This window comes from Arachis ipaensis, chromosome B06, assembly GCF_000816755.2.
Source record: "Arachis ipaensis cultivar K30076 chromosome B06, Araip1.1, whole genome shotgun sequence".
Lineage (NCBI taxonomy): Eukaryota > Viridiplantae > Streptophyta > Magnoliopsida > Fabales > Fabaceae > Arachis > Arachis ipaensis.
Genome location: NC_029790.2, coordinates 43,851,818 through 43,869,931, shown reverse-complemented (window position 1 = coordinate 43,869,931; position 18,114 = coordinate 43,851,818). Strand labels below are relative to the sequence as shown.

At 35.5% G+C, this 18,114-nt stretch overlaps 3 long non-coding RNA genes across 3 annotated transcripts in view; all 3 read right to left on the bottom strand.

Moving 5' to 3' along the window:
* The window catches only part of LOC110263310, a 17,270-nt gene extending 5,425 nt beyond the window's left edge, over positions 1-11,845 (bottom strand). The window contains exon 1 of the long non-coding RNA XR_002348722.1: positions 11,394-11,845. This is a non-coding gene — a long non-coding RNA (uncharacterized LOC110263310). The remainder of the gene's footprint in view (positions 1-11,393) is intronic.
* On the bottom strand, positions 8,528-9,325 carry LOC107648139. The gene is made up of 2 exons (XR_001621747.2): positions 9,164-9,325; positions 8,528-8,839 (listed from the first exon to the last, which is right to left on the bottom strand). It is a non-coding gene; the product is annotated as an uncharacterized LOC107648139 (long non-coding RNA).
* On the bottom strand, positions 11,896-12,632 carry LOC110263309. Its single transcript, XR_002348721.1, has 2 exons — positions 12,249-12,632; positions 11,896-12,025 (listed from the first exon to the last, which is right to left on the bottom strand). It is a non-coding gene; the product is annotated as an uncharacterized LOC110263309 (long non-coding RNA).

Sequence of the window (18,114 nt, the reverse complement as noted above, 5' to 3'; positions counted from 1 at the left end):
CAATGTTAACTTGGGAGAGTGTTAGGAGGGGTCTTAGGGATTCTCTTACTCAGCTGACCAACTTGTACCTCCAGATTTCTGATGGAAGACCTAGTTTTAGAGATTATGGTTGCTAAGTCATAGAGGCTCTGCTTAGAAGTCTCCATATGTTGCTGAGAAGATGGGAATGGTTTATTACTGTTAAACCTATTCTGGTTTCTTCCACCTTGATTATTGTTGAAGCCTTGCTGGGGCTTCTGTTGATCCTTCCATGATAAGTTAGGATGATTCCTCCATGAGGAGTTGTAGGTGTTTCCGTAAGGTTCTCCTATATAATTCACCTCCTCCATTATGGGTTGATCTGGATCATAAGCTTCTCCTTTATAGGTGGTGTCTTGAATGCTGCCATCTGCAGCTTGCATTCCAGTCAAATGCTGAGAGATCATATTGACTTGTTGGGTCAAGATCTTATTCTGAGCCAATATGGCATTCAGAGTGTCAACCTTCAAGACTCCTCTCTTCTGAGCTACCCTATTGTTCATAGGGTTTCTCTCAAAAGTGTACATGAACTGGTTGTTTGCAACTATTTCAATGAGTTCCTGTGCCTCTTCAGGCATTTTCTTCAAGTGGAGTGATACACCAGCAGAATGATCCAAGGACATCTTGGACATCTCAGATAGACCATCATAGAAGATACCTAGGATAGACCATTCTGAGAGCATGTCAGGAGGACATTTCCTAATCAGTTGCTTGTATCTTTTCCAAGCTTCCTAGAGGGATTCACCCTCTTTTTATCTGAATGTTTGAACTTCCACCCTGAGCTTGCTCATCTTCTGAGGTGGAAAGAACTTGGCCAAGCATGCATTGACTAACTTTTCCCAAGAGTCTAGGCTTTCTTTTGGCTGAGAATCTAACCATATCCTAGCTCTATCTCTAACAGAAAAAGGGAAAAGCATAAGCCTGTAGATTTCAGGATCCACTCCATTGGTCTTAACAGTATCATAGATTTCCAAGAATTCAGATAGGAATTGATGTGGATCTTCCTGTGGAAGTCCATGAAATTTGCAATTCTGTTGTATTAGAGAGACTAATTGAGGCTTAAGCTCAAAGTTATTTGCTCTAATGGCAGGTATGGAGATGCTTCTTCCATAAAAGTCAGAAGTGGGTGCAGTGAACTCACCAAGAACCATCCTTGCATCTCCTGTATCATTCGGATCGGCTACCATGTTTGTAATTTCAGCTTCTTGTTCAAAAATTTCTGTGAGGTTTCCTCTGGAGTGTTGTGCTTTAAATTGTTGTAAACGCCTCCTTATGGTCCTCTCAGGTTCAGGATCAGGATCAAAGAGAGATTTTTTATCTCTATTCCTACTCATAAACAAGAAAAAGAAAAACAAAAAGAAAGAGAATGGAAGTTTTTATGCCAAAGTATAGAGAACTCCCAGTGAGATGTGAAGAAGAAAGAAGAATGAGGGTAGAGGAGTGAGAAGAAGAATTCGAATAGAGGGGGTGGAAGAATTCGAATTTTAAGAGATAAAAAGAGAAACTAGAATTAAAATATTTTTGTTTTTATTTTATTTATTTATTTAATTCAAAAACAAGAAGGAAATTAAAAATAAATTAACTAAAAGGAATTGAAAATTGAAAGGTTATTTTCGAAAAAAGAAGGAAAGATTTGAAATTGAAAAGTTTAAAATTAAAAATAAGATAAGTTAGGTAAGTTTTAAAATTAAAAAGAGAAATATTAGATAAAGATTTAAAAGGAAGTTAAGAAAGATAAGATTTAAAATTAAAAAGATTTTGAAAATCAAATTTGAAAAGATAGTAAATATTTAAAAAGATTTGAATTTTAAACTTTAAAAAGAAAGATAAGATAGGAGAAAATCAAATTAAAAGAAAAGATTTGAAAAAGATAAGGTTTGAAATTTGAAATTTGACTTTACTAACAAGAAAACATTAAACTTAAAAATTTTTAAATCAAGATAAGAAAAGAAACAAGATTTTCAAAAATTTGAATAAAGATAAAAGAAATATTTTTTTTCGAATTAATGAAGAAAGAGAAAAACAACCAAAAGACACCAAACTTAAAATTTTTATATCAAGCAAAGAAAAGAAACAAGAACAAGTTGAATACCAAGAAGAACACTCAAGAACAATTTTCGAAAATTTAAAGAAAAGATAAACACACAAGGGACACCAAACTTAAAAATTAACACTAGACTCAAACAAAAGACAAAGAAAAGATGGATTTTGAAAAAGTTTTTGAAAAAGAAAACAAAAGACACAATTAAAGGTACCAAATCTAAGCAATAAGATAATCTGGTAATTTGTCAAACTCGAACAATCCCCAGCAACGGTTGGTGCACGAAATTGACTCCGCAATATTCGCACAGATAGACTGGCAAGTGCACCGGCTCGTCCAAGTAATACCTCAGGTGAGTGAGGGTCGATCCCACGGAGATTGTTGGTTTGAACAAACAATGGCTATCTTGTAGGTCTTAGTCAGGCGATATAGTTGTTGTGGAAAACGCATAAAAATAAGATAAAGATAGAATTACTTAAGTGGTGTGAAATCAATGATAAGAGAGCGGTTGAGGCTTCAGAGATACTCCTTCCTTCTGGATCAACTTTTCTCACCGTCTACTTCAACTTCTGATGATTCATTCCATGGCAGGCTATAAGTGACTAATGCCAGGTCAGTGGTCATTAATCTCCTCTGCCTCAGATCGAACGCCAGGTCAGTGGTCATCCAATTTGAACGAGGGTGAAGCTCTAGCAGTCCATTCCCTTGGTGATCCTACTCAAATCACCACAGACAAGGTCGGATCTTCCGAATCAGAAAATACTGCTCCATTGATCCTAGCTTATACCACAAAGGCCCTAATCGCCCCTGTACCTTGGTTGAACTGATGTCTCCAAGTCCCCAATGATGTCATGAATTAGCCGTCTAAGAGATGTATAATCAAGCTTGTGGTTCAGTACTATCCCGTCAAGGACTCGCAAGAACCCATGTAGAATAGGGATGACGGTCAAGTTACACTTCCAATTCATTAGGATGAAGAACGAAGATACATCTTAGAATGGAATCAAGCATAGATTGAAATAGAATAGTAATATTATTAATCTATAAGAATCAGTAGAGATCCTAACCTTAACCTAGAAGGTTAGTGACTCATAGCTTATAGAAAAGTAATGAAAGATTTGAATGGGCAAAGATCTCTAACAAGGGTGATCTTTGTTCTATATATACTAGTCTAGCAACTAAGGATTATGGAAATAGAATAAACTAGGTTGATAGTGCAAAAATCCACTTCTAGGACCTACTTGGTGAGTGTTTGGGCTAAGCTAAGGGTGGCTCCTTGAGCTAGTACCCTTCTTGGGTGTTGAACGCCATCTTTGGACTCCTTTTTGGGCATTGGACGCCAGCTGCTCCCTTTTGGGCATCCAACGCCAAGAAGAGGGTGAAGTACTAGCGTTGAACGCCAGTTTTGGACATTCATTTCCAGAGGAAAGCATAAACTATTATATATTGTTGGAAAACCCTGGATGTTAGCTTTCCAATGCCATTGAGAGCGTGCCATTTGGATTTCTGTAGCTCCAAAAATGCTCCTTTGAGTGCACGGAGGTCAGAATATGACAACATCTACAGTCCTTTCTCTGTCTCTGACTCAGATTTTCCCAAAGCTTCTCAATTTCAGCCAGAATTTACCTGAAATCATCATAAAACACAACAGCTCAATGTAGAATCCAAAAATTTGAATTTTTCACTAAAACCTATGAAAAGATAATAAAACTTAAACAAAACATAATAAAAACTATATGAAAATGATGCTAAAAAGCGTATAAAATATCTGCTAATCAATCGTTATCCTTGTTTTCGAGGTCAAGCAAGAGGATATCAAAGAGGAAGGGGTAGACGTCAAGTTCTAGGGGCATCTCAGAGTGAAAAAGTCAAGGGGGCAACTCCTTCTATTCCTTCGAGGGTGGTATTCCCTGCTGTTGGAGAAACAAATTCAAAGGAAATTCCATCCCCTGTTTAACTATATAAAGGCAAGGCTATAATAATAGCCACAGAGGTTATTAAAGAGAAAGATGTTGATTTGGATGAGGAGTACTTTGAAGAGGGTGATGATGAAATGGTGAGCACATTTCGATAATTCCAACTGAATATCTAGGAGAATATGAGGGAAATCCTGGTGAAGACTAAGATGTAGAAGATGAGGAGGTTTTTTCATTCATTCGATATGAGGATCAACCAGGCTATTTTCAGAGGCGTACTAAAAAACAAAAATCTCATCTTCATCCCTTACAAATCACAGCTTCCATGGGTGGAATCAAGGTGAATAAAGTTTTAATCAATGGAGGAGCAGCAGTAAGTTTGTTGCCTAAGAGGATGTTAATGAAAGTAGGGAAACATCTGGATGATTTAATCCCTACTATTATTTCTGTGACTAACTATAGTGGAGTGTTCACTCCTGCAAAAGGGTTGGTAACCCTTAGGGTACAAGTTGGGTCTTCTGATCGAAACATGGTCTTCGTGGTGGTATCATCGAAGGCAAGTTATAATGCATTGTAATGCGTGAGAATCTTTCCAATCTTTTCCTAGTGAATTTGCATTTAATTTGTTGAGTTTAATAAAAAATTAATTATCTTTAGCCACTATGGATGCTACTTTGAGTCTTTTGCAATTCTGTTTATTTTAGGTAGCATTCGGCTGAATTTGATGGAGTTTCTGCAGCACAGGAATTAAAGGAGATGGCAGCGAGGAGCGACGCGCGCGCGCACCTCACACGTGCGCGTGATTTGAAGATTTCCATGGCAACGCGTACGCGTGACTCGCGAAGAAGACTATCGACGCGTATGCGTGACTGACGCGTACGCGTAACATGTGCTACGTGTAGAAAACGCAGAAAACGCTGGGGGCAATTTCTGGGCTGTTTTTGACTCAATTTTCAGCCCAGAAAACACATGTTAGAAGCTGCAGAATGGACGAAACAAGTGGTCCCCATCCATCAATTGAAGACTTGCTGATTATTTAATTAATTCTGATTTAAATTTAAATTTTATTTTAGGAAAGGATATTATTTTAATTTTAGAAATTAGATTTTAAAATTTATTAGGATTAGATATAAAAGAAACTTCCCTGAGGAGGATTCGCAGATTAGTTAACTTTTCATTCCAACTCAGCCCAATTTACAATCCTAGTTTTTCACTCTGAACCATGAGCAACTAATTCTCCATTGTTAAGATTAGGAGCTCTATCTATTTGTATGGATTGATTCTTTTGCTTTTTCTATTTTAATTTATGTATTGATTTATAATTTAAGAATTGCTTTTGTTCTTTATCTTATGAAATTGGGTGGAACGAAAGTATGACCCTCTTTCTAATTGAGTTCTTGTATAACTTGGAAAAGCTCTTTACTTGAACAACAACTTGAAAACAAATTCTCCTAAACTTCTAATTATCTGGATTTAACGGGATACGTGACATATAATTCTTTTATATTTGAGTAATTAGAGTTTTTGTGGCATAATAACCAGAATTAAACTTCACCCTCTAATTGGAATTAATTGACCAAGGAATTGGCAGTTAATGAGAATTAGAGGAGACTAGAAAGGTCTAAGGAATTAGAGTCTAGTCACATACAGTTTGCCATGAATTAAATCTTGCATAATTAAAATATTTAGTAAGAAAGATCAATCTGGAAAAATAGATAAGTCTGAAACCTTAACTACCTTCTCCATATTTTATTCCCAACTTATTTACTTGCCTATCTTTGAACTCTGAATTTACTGTTTAATGCTTTTTGGACTCTCAAACACTACTTTATGTTTGTCTAACTAAGCCTATCATTCAATTATTGTTTTTTGATCCATCAATCCTCATGGGATCGACCCTCACTCACCTGAGGTATTACTTGGTACGACCCGGTGCACTTGCCGGTTAGTTTGTGGTTATAAATTCCGCACCAAGTTTTTGGCGCCGTTGCCGGGGATTGATTGTGATTGACAACTGTTAGTTGTTTGATTGCTTAGATTAGGCATTTTAGTTTTAATTTTATTTAAATTTTATATATAAAAAAATTCTGTTATTTCTTCTTTGCTTTCCTGTTTACCACATGGTGCGTTTAATTTTGTTTGGTGTTTTGTGCTAAGGAACAATAATGGAGATAGATCACATGGGTTACTACTCACACCCAAGGAGTGATTCATATCATTATGAATGGGAGAACTACCCAAATTTTGGTTGGCAAGGTCAAAACCATAGAAACTTCAGTGCTCCATGTTCCAACTATCAACAACCACCATCTCCATATTCATATCAAGAACCATCATCTCCATATTCATACCAAGAACCACCACCTCTCTATCCATATCAAGAACCAACATCTTTCTACCCATATCAAGAGCCACTATCTCCCTATCCATACCAAGAACCATCATCTTTTTACTCTTATCAAGAATCATCATCTCCTTTTTATTCATATCAAGAGCCACCATCTCCTTATTTATCTCAAATACCATCAGACCTTAATCTTCTCATGAAAGAATTCATACGTAATATAAAGACGAGTGTCAAAAATATAGAGAAACATGCGCAGTCGATTATCAAGTCACAGGAAGAGAAACAAGCAAATTTCTTCCCAAGAGATATAATGCAAGATCCTATAGAAGAAAGTGAGAAAATCAATCAAAGGAGTTCATACTCCAATGAATTAGAGAAATTTCCACCCTTACGCATGGAAGAAGAGGGAGATGCAAAAACAAAGGAGGAAGATACACAAACAAAAGATGTTGTAAGGGATGAAAACAATTACGGGAATCTACAATCCAATAAAGCAGAGAGTGGCATAGAGGATGAGTTTATTGAACCACCAATTCAAGAAGTTCTTGATGAAGGGTATACTCTAACCATCACACAACACCCACATTTTGAAATCAAAGAAGTGAAGGCAACCAAGGAAAGCACTGAAAAGGGGATTGTGACCAAGAAACAGAAGAAAATATCCATGAAAAAGAGAAGGTCAGCAAAAAACAATCCAACCTCTACCCCAACAAGCAAGGTGAATCAAGCTAATCACAATAAAAGAAAGCTCGTTAGGAGGAATTTATATCAGGGGGCACTAATTTTCACCTCTCCCCCCTTGGAGACATTTCTTTTAACCAACTTGAAGAAGAGGAAGAAACTTCAATAATCAAGTGTCAAGCTAGTGACGTTAAAGAAGCGCTTGTCAGGAGGCAACCCGATAATTTCGTATCCTTAGTTACTTTTCATAGTAGTAGTTTTCTTACTTATTTGATTTTTATTGAGTTTTTACTATTTCTCTGATCATGCAAGTATTTTAGAACAGGAACCGGATATTTAAAAAAAAAAAAAAGAGAGCACACAACGCGCAAGCGTCGCTGACGCATACGCGTCATATGTGTGTGCGTGAAAAATAAAAGTGAACAGAGATTTGCGCGGGAGTGGCGCAGGAAGTGTGCCTTGCGCACAAATATGCTCACGCGTACGTGTCTGATGAGCGGATAATTTATACCCTTTTTGGCATTGTTTTTATATAGTTTTTAATATGTTTTAATTACTTTTTATTATATTTTTATTAGTTTTTATGCAAAAATCACATTTCTATACTTTACTATGAGTTTGTGTGTTTTTTTGTAATTTTAGGTATTTTCTGGCTGAAATTGAGGGACCTGAGCAAAAGTCTGATTCAGAGGCTGAGAAAGGACTGCAGATGCTGTTGGACTCTGACCCTCCTGCACTCGAAGTAAATTTTCTAGAGATACAGAAGCCCAATTGGCGCGCTCTCAATTGCGTTGGAAAGTAGACATCTTGGGCTTTCCAGAAATATATAATAGTTCACACTTTTCCTGAGATTTGATGGCCCAAACTGGCGTAAAACGCCAGCCAGAGACCCTTTTCTGGCGTAAAACGCTAGAACTGGCACCAAAACTGGAGTTAAACGCTCAAACACAACTAGAAAATGGCTTAATACAGACAAATTTACAGAAAAATTTAGTCTTTATTACAGTCAGATTTTTGGTTACCGACGGATTTTGTCCCTCTGTAAAAGCCCCGTCGGAAATTATTTACCGACGGGTTTTTTCCATCAGAAATTACCGACGAATTTTTACTAGTTACCAACGAATTTTTTCTCTGTAAATTCTCCATCCATTTTCCGAAGGCGACGAACTTTTTGACGGATTTTTCGTCTGTAATTACAGACGGATTTTCAGACGGATTTTTCGTCTGTAATTACAGACGGATTTTTCGACGAATTTTTTGCTTGTAATTTGAACTTTGAAAAATAATCTCACATTCTGATTACAGACAGAAAATTCATCTGTAAATCCGTCATTAAGGTAAAATAGAATTTTTTTTTATTTTTCTAATTACAAAATAAGCTTGTTTTCATACAAAATAAATATAAATTTAATATAAATTTTTATCTAATTTGTATTCAAATATTTATAATATTTCAAAAAATAAACAAATTCATCGTATTATCAAACTAAAAGAAAAATATTATAAACAAGCAAGTCAATATAATTCAAAACATAAACAAAATGTATTGATCATCAACTATAATAATAAGTAAAAACATACATCAAAGTGTGTTGATACATCAACTATAATTCAAAACATAAACTCAATGTATTGTTCAACTATACTAAGTTATGCAAATAACAAGACCATATAAAAAATTCCTCATGTTTGAAATTTCAGGACTAAAATCGACTAAAACATCAAGTCATTATCTTTGTCTCATTACATCTCTGTTTATAGCTTCTATTTTTGTTTTGACACTATGTGCAATCTTTCTAACTTTATCAATATCCTTCTCCATCCTCTTCTTGATAGCTGAAAATGATGTTGCATTTCCGTCAGTGATCATAGAGCATTAAGTTTCAGTCACGCATAATGTCCTAATGAAAAAGGTAATATATTTAAAAATTATTGATTTGATGCAATATGAACAAGCACAATCAAGTTTTATTCCACTGTGTAGAGCATTGATATAGAATAGACAGTAGATATTGCATAAGCTTAATCCATTTTAAAGATTTACCATATAAAGATCTTATTATCTTAATAGAGAAAAATGAAATATAAACTAAATCAACAAAACAAGTGAAAAATGATGTGATCACTATCATTTCAAAATTATAAGGGAAAAGGTGTAACCTGGAGCAGCATAGCCAAAAGTACCAGCAAATGTTGTCCAACTATATATATGAACCATGCTTGAAAAACTTAGCAGTCCCAAAATCTAAAACATGAGCTTTATACTCTGAATCCAACATAAAGGCCTATAAGCACACTCTCTTGGATAATTAGCAGTCCAACTATCATTTATATTTATTTCTAAATATTCATTAAAATAATTCACTGAAGATTTAGAATATTTTGGTTGGAAGAGAGACGAGAGAGAGGTGGTGGGTATTTGGGGGGGGTGTTTGAATTGAAATATTGTTGAAAAACTCCTTTTATTGATGTTCAACCTGGATGATAATAACATATTTGACCATAGAATGAAAATTTCAACTAATTTAATCAAATATCAAAAGTCTTAATTTGCACGGTATCTTCCGAGAAATCTTTAGAATGGCCAAAAATATATTAGAGATAAAGCAATTGAATTTACCACCCAAAGGAGAAGTCGTGGCTTTCGAGTTGTTATATTGTCAGTAACTAGCTTAAATCCTTGATGAGCATCAACTATTTCCACAATAGTCATAGCTCCAAGAAGAAAAACACTATTTCACTGACTTCTGCAGACGCAAGCGTTAGCTCAGAAACAGCTACACCAGTTGATGGAGCCTATACAGTACATACATTCCATAAAAGATAAAGCAAACAGCAGTGGAAAATCAAATAAAGAGGAATGAGACATGAACTAATTTGAATAGGTACATCAACTTCAGGTCAATGTGTATTGAGTGTTTCTGTCCTATTCATTGCAAAACAAAAGCTTGTATGAGCTACCTAAATCTCGGAAGCACAACAAGGAACAGATGCATAAGGAATTCACTGATAATGTCAAAAGTAAAAAAAGCTAAGTGATCGATATTTACCCCAATACTTTTTATAGTCCACAAGCTTACAGCCATCAAAAGTCCTACTCCACTTTTGTTGAAAGCTAGAGATTCCTCAAATATGATGCCTACATATCCTATTACAAATACCAATGCCATGGCAAGATCCTGCAGTCATGGTCATAGACTTGTAAACATATTCCCAAATGTAAACACTTCATGCTGAAATATACACAAGTGAATTTCACTGACTTATGAACTGAAGAATCAGAGAATAAGCAACATAAACAAAGAAGCACAAATGAATTTTGTTCAGATGAGAAGCCAAACCTTGCTAGTAACCTTGTTCTTCGGGAACTTGATGGTACTTGCGGTTCTCTCCTTCCACCGGTTCCCTTTCTTGTCGAATCCGTAACACTTCAATTTCCTAAAATCAATTGGAAAAGAGTAATAACAACTAAAAGCTATCACGTGATTATAAAATAATTTGATTATAAAATAAATAAGTGACAACAAAAAGGGTCTTCAAAAGGAAGTAAGCAATAGGCATCCACCTTAATAGTGAAGGGGAGTGAAAATTCTTGCATAATAATATATGATTATTTTTAAAAACAAGACTACAAAAACCACAACAATTACAAAGTGGAGCAGACTTGCTATCACGTGGAAATGAGGGGCAATGGTTGAACAGATTAATAACCAATTCAACAAATATATCCTAATCTAGAATTCTAGATCAATTATGAAACATGAAATAAACAAAACCTTTTAGTTTTGGCTTTATTAGCATCACTTATGATGTTAGTTAATATATGCGAACCTAGATTTTATTTCCAACTAGAATGTTAAGTATCAAACTTTGAGTGTAACACCCCCTAATTTTGTATAATATTTATCATCTAATGATACTAACCTGTAAGCATTCATTCAATGAATCCAACATGCTTGCACAAATTTGTGTATCTGGTTCCTGCAAGCAAACAGAAGAGGGAGAACTTCAGCACCACAAATGCCGTTGTAGAGCCTGGCCAGGCAAAGTCCACCCAATATAACCTATATTAAGCTTGGTGATCAAATCCATGCCTAGACTAGGTCTCCTAAACTAACAAAAAAGTCCATACTGCACACACAAAGGAACACCTCAGCTTATATGATATTTAGAGACTGATCAACAACCCCTTAAGGGTTCAGATCATAATAACAACTTACTCATGCTGTAAAAATCTAATGAATTCCATATAGATGCATCTAAGAACAGATAAACTTGTATACGGATTACCTTATGTAAAGCATTCACCAGAGTTGGGATAATTCTATCACTCAAAAACTTCAAATAAGATGCATAACTGTATATATTAGGAAATATGAACATGATTCACCTATTGAAGGACAAACAACAAGCACAATTCCTATTTTGGCCAGTGCAGGAATCTGATAACACATCGACTTGCCTCCTCCAGTAGGCATAAGACAAAAACAATCTCTTCCTGCACCAAAAGAGGGGTGGGAAGGTAATTGGCATTCCATCAAAAAATGAAAATCCCAACTTATCCATTTACCAAATTCAAAGAACATGAGTTCATAATTTCAGATCCTTTTTTAATTTCTTTTCTTTCATATCCAAACCGTTTATCAGAGTATGACACTGATATAAAACTTGCTTCATGTTCTTTACTTTCTTCTTTCTATATTCGCAACCAAAACATTGTTAAAAGAAAAGTGTCAAGCTAATTTAACCAATCAAACTGAAAAGTGAGACCTATAAAAAAATGCAGAATTCAATTTCCTATGATTTCTCAGCAACCAAACAGTAACGGAAACCAAAAAATAAGAAAAAGGAGAGATTTTTGCAAAAATGAACCTGAGAGAACAGCACAGAAGCTTCACCAAAATGCCATCGCAGAAGCTTCACCAAAGCTTCCTTGCCGCACAGAGCCTTCATCTTGTTCGCATTGCCGCTTTTTGCGTCCCTCAACGGCAATGCAGCTTTTCTCTGCATTTCAATTCCAACCTAGAGGGTGAAAAAAACAAAAACAGAGGATCGATTAATTGATCACTCGAATTTGAAGCAGAAAGCAGAATCGAGATATGTTCAACTATACAAAATTGATAGCAATTAACCACTAATCGGCACTGTTTCAAACCGAATTTCGAGACCAGAGCAAAACACTGCACAATAACACGTTTGGAATGAAAAATTAGCGAGAGAAACAAGGGATGGAGTTAGGGCTAACCTGGTTAGTGGAGTGCGAATAGATCAAAAGATTGAAGATCTATGCAATCCTATATATAAAGTGTTTGATTCGATTTGATTCGGTTAGTGGAGAAGCTGGTCTTTGCCGGAGAAGAAGTTACCAACGGAGTCAACTATCATTCCGAGCTTCGCTTCAAGCTTCGCCATTCAACAATAACCACCGAGTTTCCACCAAGTTGAGATGAGTTTCACAAATCGCTGCAGACGCGACGAGAGCGGTGGCAGAGGGAGCCCGTGCGGCGCAAGGGATGACAGAGAGAGATCCTGCGACGCGAGCGGCGGCGACAGTGGCGGAAGAAGCTGGTGCGACGGAGAGAAGAAGCAACATGGTGACGGAGAGACTCATTTGATTTGTGTGGAGTGTGAACCGTGAATAGATCGAGAGGGTAGGGATAAAATTAGGGTTAATTCAATATTTCCGACAAAAAATTTTAAATTACAGATGAATTTTCTGTCTGTAATAATTTAAAAAAATGTAGCGTTTTGTCTATTGAATTACAGACGGATTTTCCGTCTGTAACTATTTCCCACAAAAAAAAATTAATTTTACTGACAGAATTATCGACGGATTTTGTTTCTGTCTGTAATTTATGCTAATTCATTTTTTTTTGTTTTCCGACAAAAAAATCCCTTTGAAATTCTGTCTGTATTTCCGTAGGATAAAATCCATCAGAAATATCCGTCTATAATAACTAGTTTTCTAGTAGTGAAATTGGCACCCAAGCTGGCGTTTAACTCCAAGAATGGCCTATGCACGTGAAAGCTTCAATGCTCAGCCCAAGCACACACCAAGTGGGCCCCGGGAGTGGATTTCTGTACTATCTGCACTTAGTTACTTATTTTCTGTAAACCCTAATAACTAGTTTAGTATAAATAGCACTTTTTACTATTGTATTCGGATCTTTTGAACACCTTGGAACCTCTTTGGGAGGCTGGCCATTCGGCCATGCCTAGACCTTCTTCTTCTTATGTATTTTCTACGGTGGAGTTTCTACACCTCATAGATTAAGGTGAGGAGCTCTGCTGTTCTTCATAACTTAATGCAAGTACTATTGGTTTTCTTTCAATTCACGCCTACTTCTTCTCCAAGATATACTCTTGTACTTAATTCAGTTAAGTCAGAATGAAGGGGTGACCCGTGACAATCACCCACTATCTTCGTTACTCGCTTAGCCAAGATCCGCGTGCTTGACAACCACAAGCGGTCTACATGATGTTCAACGTAGTTATTGGACGACAGCCGGAGTATATTCTCTTGGGTCTCTGATCCGCGATTCGCATCGTCTCTCCTGACAACAGAGCATCCGAATATGATATTAGAACCTTCGTGGTATAGGCCAGAACCAATTGGTAGCATTCCTGAGATTCGAAAAGTCTAAACCTTGTCTGTGGTATTCTGAGTAGGATCTGGGAAGGGATGACTGTGACGAGCTTCAAACTTGCGAATGTTGGGCGCAGTGACAGTGTGCAAAAGGATATAGAGATCCTATTCCGACACTAGTGAGAACCGACAAATGATTAGCCGTGCGGTAGCTGTACCTTATATTTTTCATCCGAGACGAGAAATCCGACAGTTGATTAGCCGTACAGAGATCGTACCTGGTATTTTTCATCCGAGAGGATCATATAGCTTTCCATGGAAGGGAGCACGCATGATTGGAAGAAGACAATAAGAAAGCAAAGGTTCAGAAGCAACAAAGCATCTCCAAACGCTTATCTGAAACTCCCACCAATGAATTACATAACTGTCTTTATTTTATTTTATGTTTTATTTATCTTTTAATTATCAAAACCTCATAACCATTTGAATCCACCTGACTAAGATTTACAGGATGACCATAGCTTGCTTCAAGCCGACAATCTCCGTGGGATCGACCTTTACTCACGTAAGGTATTACTTGGACGACCCAGTGCACTTGCCGGTTAATTGTGCGGAGTTGTGAAAAGTGTGATTGCAATTTCATGCACCAAGTTTTTGGCGCCGTTGCCAGGGATTGTTCGAGTTTGAACAACTGACAGTTCATCTTGTTGCTTAGATTGGATAATTTTATTTTATGTTTAAGCTTTTTATTTTTACTTTCGAAAAAAATTATTTAGTTTTCGAAAAAAATCATTCAAAAATTTTTAAGAATGAATTCTAGAGCTTCATGAGATGTGTTGAAGCCTGGATGGCTGTTAAGCCGTGTCTAATCTTTTGGACTAAGGTTTCCACTTTTCATTGTAGAAAGGACATGTTTGTATGTGTTATGTTAAAGCTTGGCTGGCCATTTGGCCATGTCTAATTCTTTTGGACCGAAGCTTTTGGATAACATTGCATGAGGCTTTGGATTCTCATTTAAAATTCTGTGCTAAAGCTTGGCTGGCCATTTGGCCATGTCTAATTCTTTTGGACCGAAGCTTTAGACTAACATTGCATGAATCCTGGAATTCTTATTAAAAATTTTGAATTTCTTTATTTTCTTTTTCCAAAAAAAAATTTCGAAAAATATACAAAAAAAATTAATAAAATCATAAAAATCAAAAAATTTTTGTGTTTCTTGTTTGAGTCTAGTGTCAAATTTTAAGTTTGGTGTCAATTGCATGTTTTAATTTTTCTTTAACTTTCGAAAATATATGCATTGTGTTCTTCATTGATCTTCAAGTTGTTCTTGATGATTTTCTTTGTTTGATCTTTAAATTTTCTTGTTTTGTGTCTTTTCTTTCTTTTCTTGTGCATTTTCGAATTCATTGTGTTTAAAAGTAAAAAAATTTTAAGTTTGGTGTCTTTCATGTATTTCTTTTCTTAAAAATTTTCAAAAATATGTTCTTGATGTTCATCATGATCTTCAAAGTGTTCTTGGTGTTCATCTTGACATTCAAAGTGTTCTTGCATGCATTATTTGTTTTTATCTTAAATTTTTATGTCTTGTGTCATTTTGTTGTTTTTCTCTTTCTTCATTAATTCAAAAAATAAAAAATAATATCTCTTCCTTATTTTACTCATAAATTTCGAAATTTTGGGTTGACTTAGTCAAAGATTTTCAAAATTTAGTTGTTTCTTATTAGTTAAGTCAAAATTTCAATTTAAAAATTCTATCTTTTCAAATCTTTTTCAAAATCAAATCTTTTTCATTTTTCTTTTAATATTTTTGAATTCTTTCTTAAAATTTTTCAAAATCTTTTTCATTTTTCTTTTAATGTTTTCGAAAATATTTAAACAAATTTTTAAAATCTTTTTCTTAATTTTATTTCATAATTTTCGAAATCTTTGCTAGCATTTAATATTTGATTAAAAAATTTAAAGTTTGCTACTTTCTTGTTAAGAAAAGTTCAATCTTTAAATTCTAGAATCATATCTTTTAGTTTCTTGTTAGTCAAGTCATCAACTTTAATTTCAAAAATCAAATCTTTTTAATTTTCTTTTCAATCTTTTTCAACATAAATGTCAATCATATCTTTTTCAAAACTTAATTTCAAAATCTTTTTCTCACTTCTTATCTTTTCAAAATTTATTTTCAAATCTTTTTCAATTAACTACTTGACTTTTTGTTTGATTTAAAAAAAAAGTTTACTATTTCTTATCTTTTTCAAAACCACCTAACTACTTTTCTCTCTCTAATTTTCGAAAACCACTAATAACTTTTTCAAAATTCTTTTTAATTAACTAATTGTTTTAAATTTTAATTTAATTATATTTTTTTTAATAATTTCGAATTCTAACTTATAATTAAAATAAAAATAAAAATATTTTTCTTTTCTTTTAATTAACTTTCAAATTTCTTCTCTCTCTCATCTCTTTCTATTTATTATATTTAATTACTAACACTTCTCTTCTACTAATAATTCGAACCCTCTCCCTCTTTCTGTATTCGAACTCTTCTTATTCTCTCTCTACCTCATTCTTCTATTTTTCTATTCTTCTACTCACATAAATGAATCTCTATACTGTGACATAGAGGATTCTTCTTCTTTTCTATTCTCTTCTTTTTCATATGAGCAGGAACAGGGATAAAGACATTCTTGTTGATGCTTATCCTGAACCTGAAAGGACTCTGAAGAGGAAGCTAAGAGAAGCTAAAGCACAACACCCTGGAGAGGACCTTACAGAAATTTTCGAAAAAGAAGTAAACATGGCAGCCGAACCCAATAATAATGGTGGAGATGCAAGGAAGATGCTTGGTGACTTTACTGCACCAACTTCCGACTTCTATGGAAGAAGCATCTCAATTCCTGCAATTGGAGCAAACAACTTTGAGTTTAAACCTCGATTAGTTTCTCTAATGCGGCAGAATTACAAGTTTCATGGACTTCCATTGGAAGATCCTCATCAGTTCTTAGCTGAATTCTTGCAAATTTGTGACACTATTAAGACCAATGGGGTTAATCCCAAGGTCTACAGACTTATGCTTTTCCCCTTTGCTGTAAGAGACAGAGCTAGGATATGGTTAGACTCACAACCTAAAGAAAGCCTGAACTCCTGAGAAAATTTGGTCAATGCTTTCTTGGCCAAGTTCTTTCCACCTCAAAGATGAGAAAGCTTAGAGTGGAAGTCCAAACCTTCAAACAGAAGGAAGGTGAATCCCTCTTTGAAGCTTGGGAAAGATATAAGCAATTGATCAGAAGGTGTCCTTCTGACATGCTTTCAGAATAGAGCATCTTATGTATATTCTATGATGGTCTGTCTGAATTGTCTAAGATATCATTGGACCACTCTGCTGGTGGATCTCTTCATCTGAAGAAAATGCCTGCAGAAGCCCAGAAACTCATTGAGATGGTTGCAAATAACCAGTTCATGTACACTTCTGAAAGAAATTCTGTGAATAATGGGATAACTCAGAAGAAAGGTGTTCTTGAGATTAATACTCTGAATGCCATATTGGCTCAGAACAAAATATTGACTCAGCAAGTCAATATGATTTTTCAGAATCTGACTGGATTGCAAGCTGCATCCAGCAGTACTAAAGAAGCCTCCTCTGAAGGAGAAGCTTATGACCCTGAGAATCCTGGAATGGAAGAAGTGAATTACATGGGAGAATCCTATGGAAACACTTACAATCCTTCATGGAAGAATCATCCCAATTTCTCATGAAAGGATCAGCAGAAGCCTAATCAAGGCTTCAATAGTAATAATGGTGGGAGAATTCGGTTTGGCAATAGCAAACCTTTTCCATCATCATCTCAGCAACAGACAGAGAATTCTAAGCAGAGCATCTCTGACTTAGCAACCATAGTCTCTGATCTATCTAAGATCACTCTCAGTTTCATGACTGAAACAAGGTCCTCCATCAAAAATTTGGAGGCACAAGTGTGTCAGCTGAGTAAAAGAGTTACTGAAATCCCTCCAAGTACTCTCCCAAGCAATACAGAAGAGAATCCAAAGATAGAGTGCAAGGCCGTCAATATACCCAAAATGGCTGAACTATAAAGGAAGAAAGGCAGTGAATTCCAGTGAGGAAGACCTCAATGGATGTCCACTGACCACTAAGGAGTTCCCCAATGAGGAACCAAAGGAATCTGAGGCTCAGACAGAGACCATAGAGATTCCATGGAACTTAATGCTGCAGTTCATGAGCTCTAATGAAGATTTTTCCTCTGATGAGGATGAAGATATTGTTGAAGAGTAAGTAGCTCGGTATCTAGGAGCAATCATGAAGTTGAATACCAAGTTATTTGGTAATGAGACTTGGGAGGATGAACCTCTAATGCTCATCAATGAACTGAATGCTTTGGTTTAACTGAAATTACCTCAGAAGAAACCGAATCCTGGAAAGTTTTTAATTCCTTGTACCATAGGCACTATGACCTTTGAGAAGACTCTGTGTGACCTGGGGTCAGGTATAAACCTCATTCCACTCTCTGTAATGGAG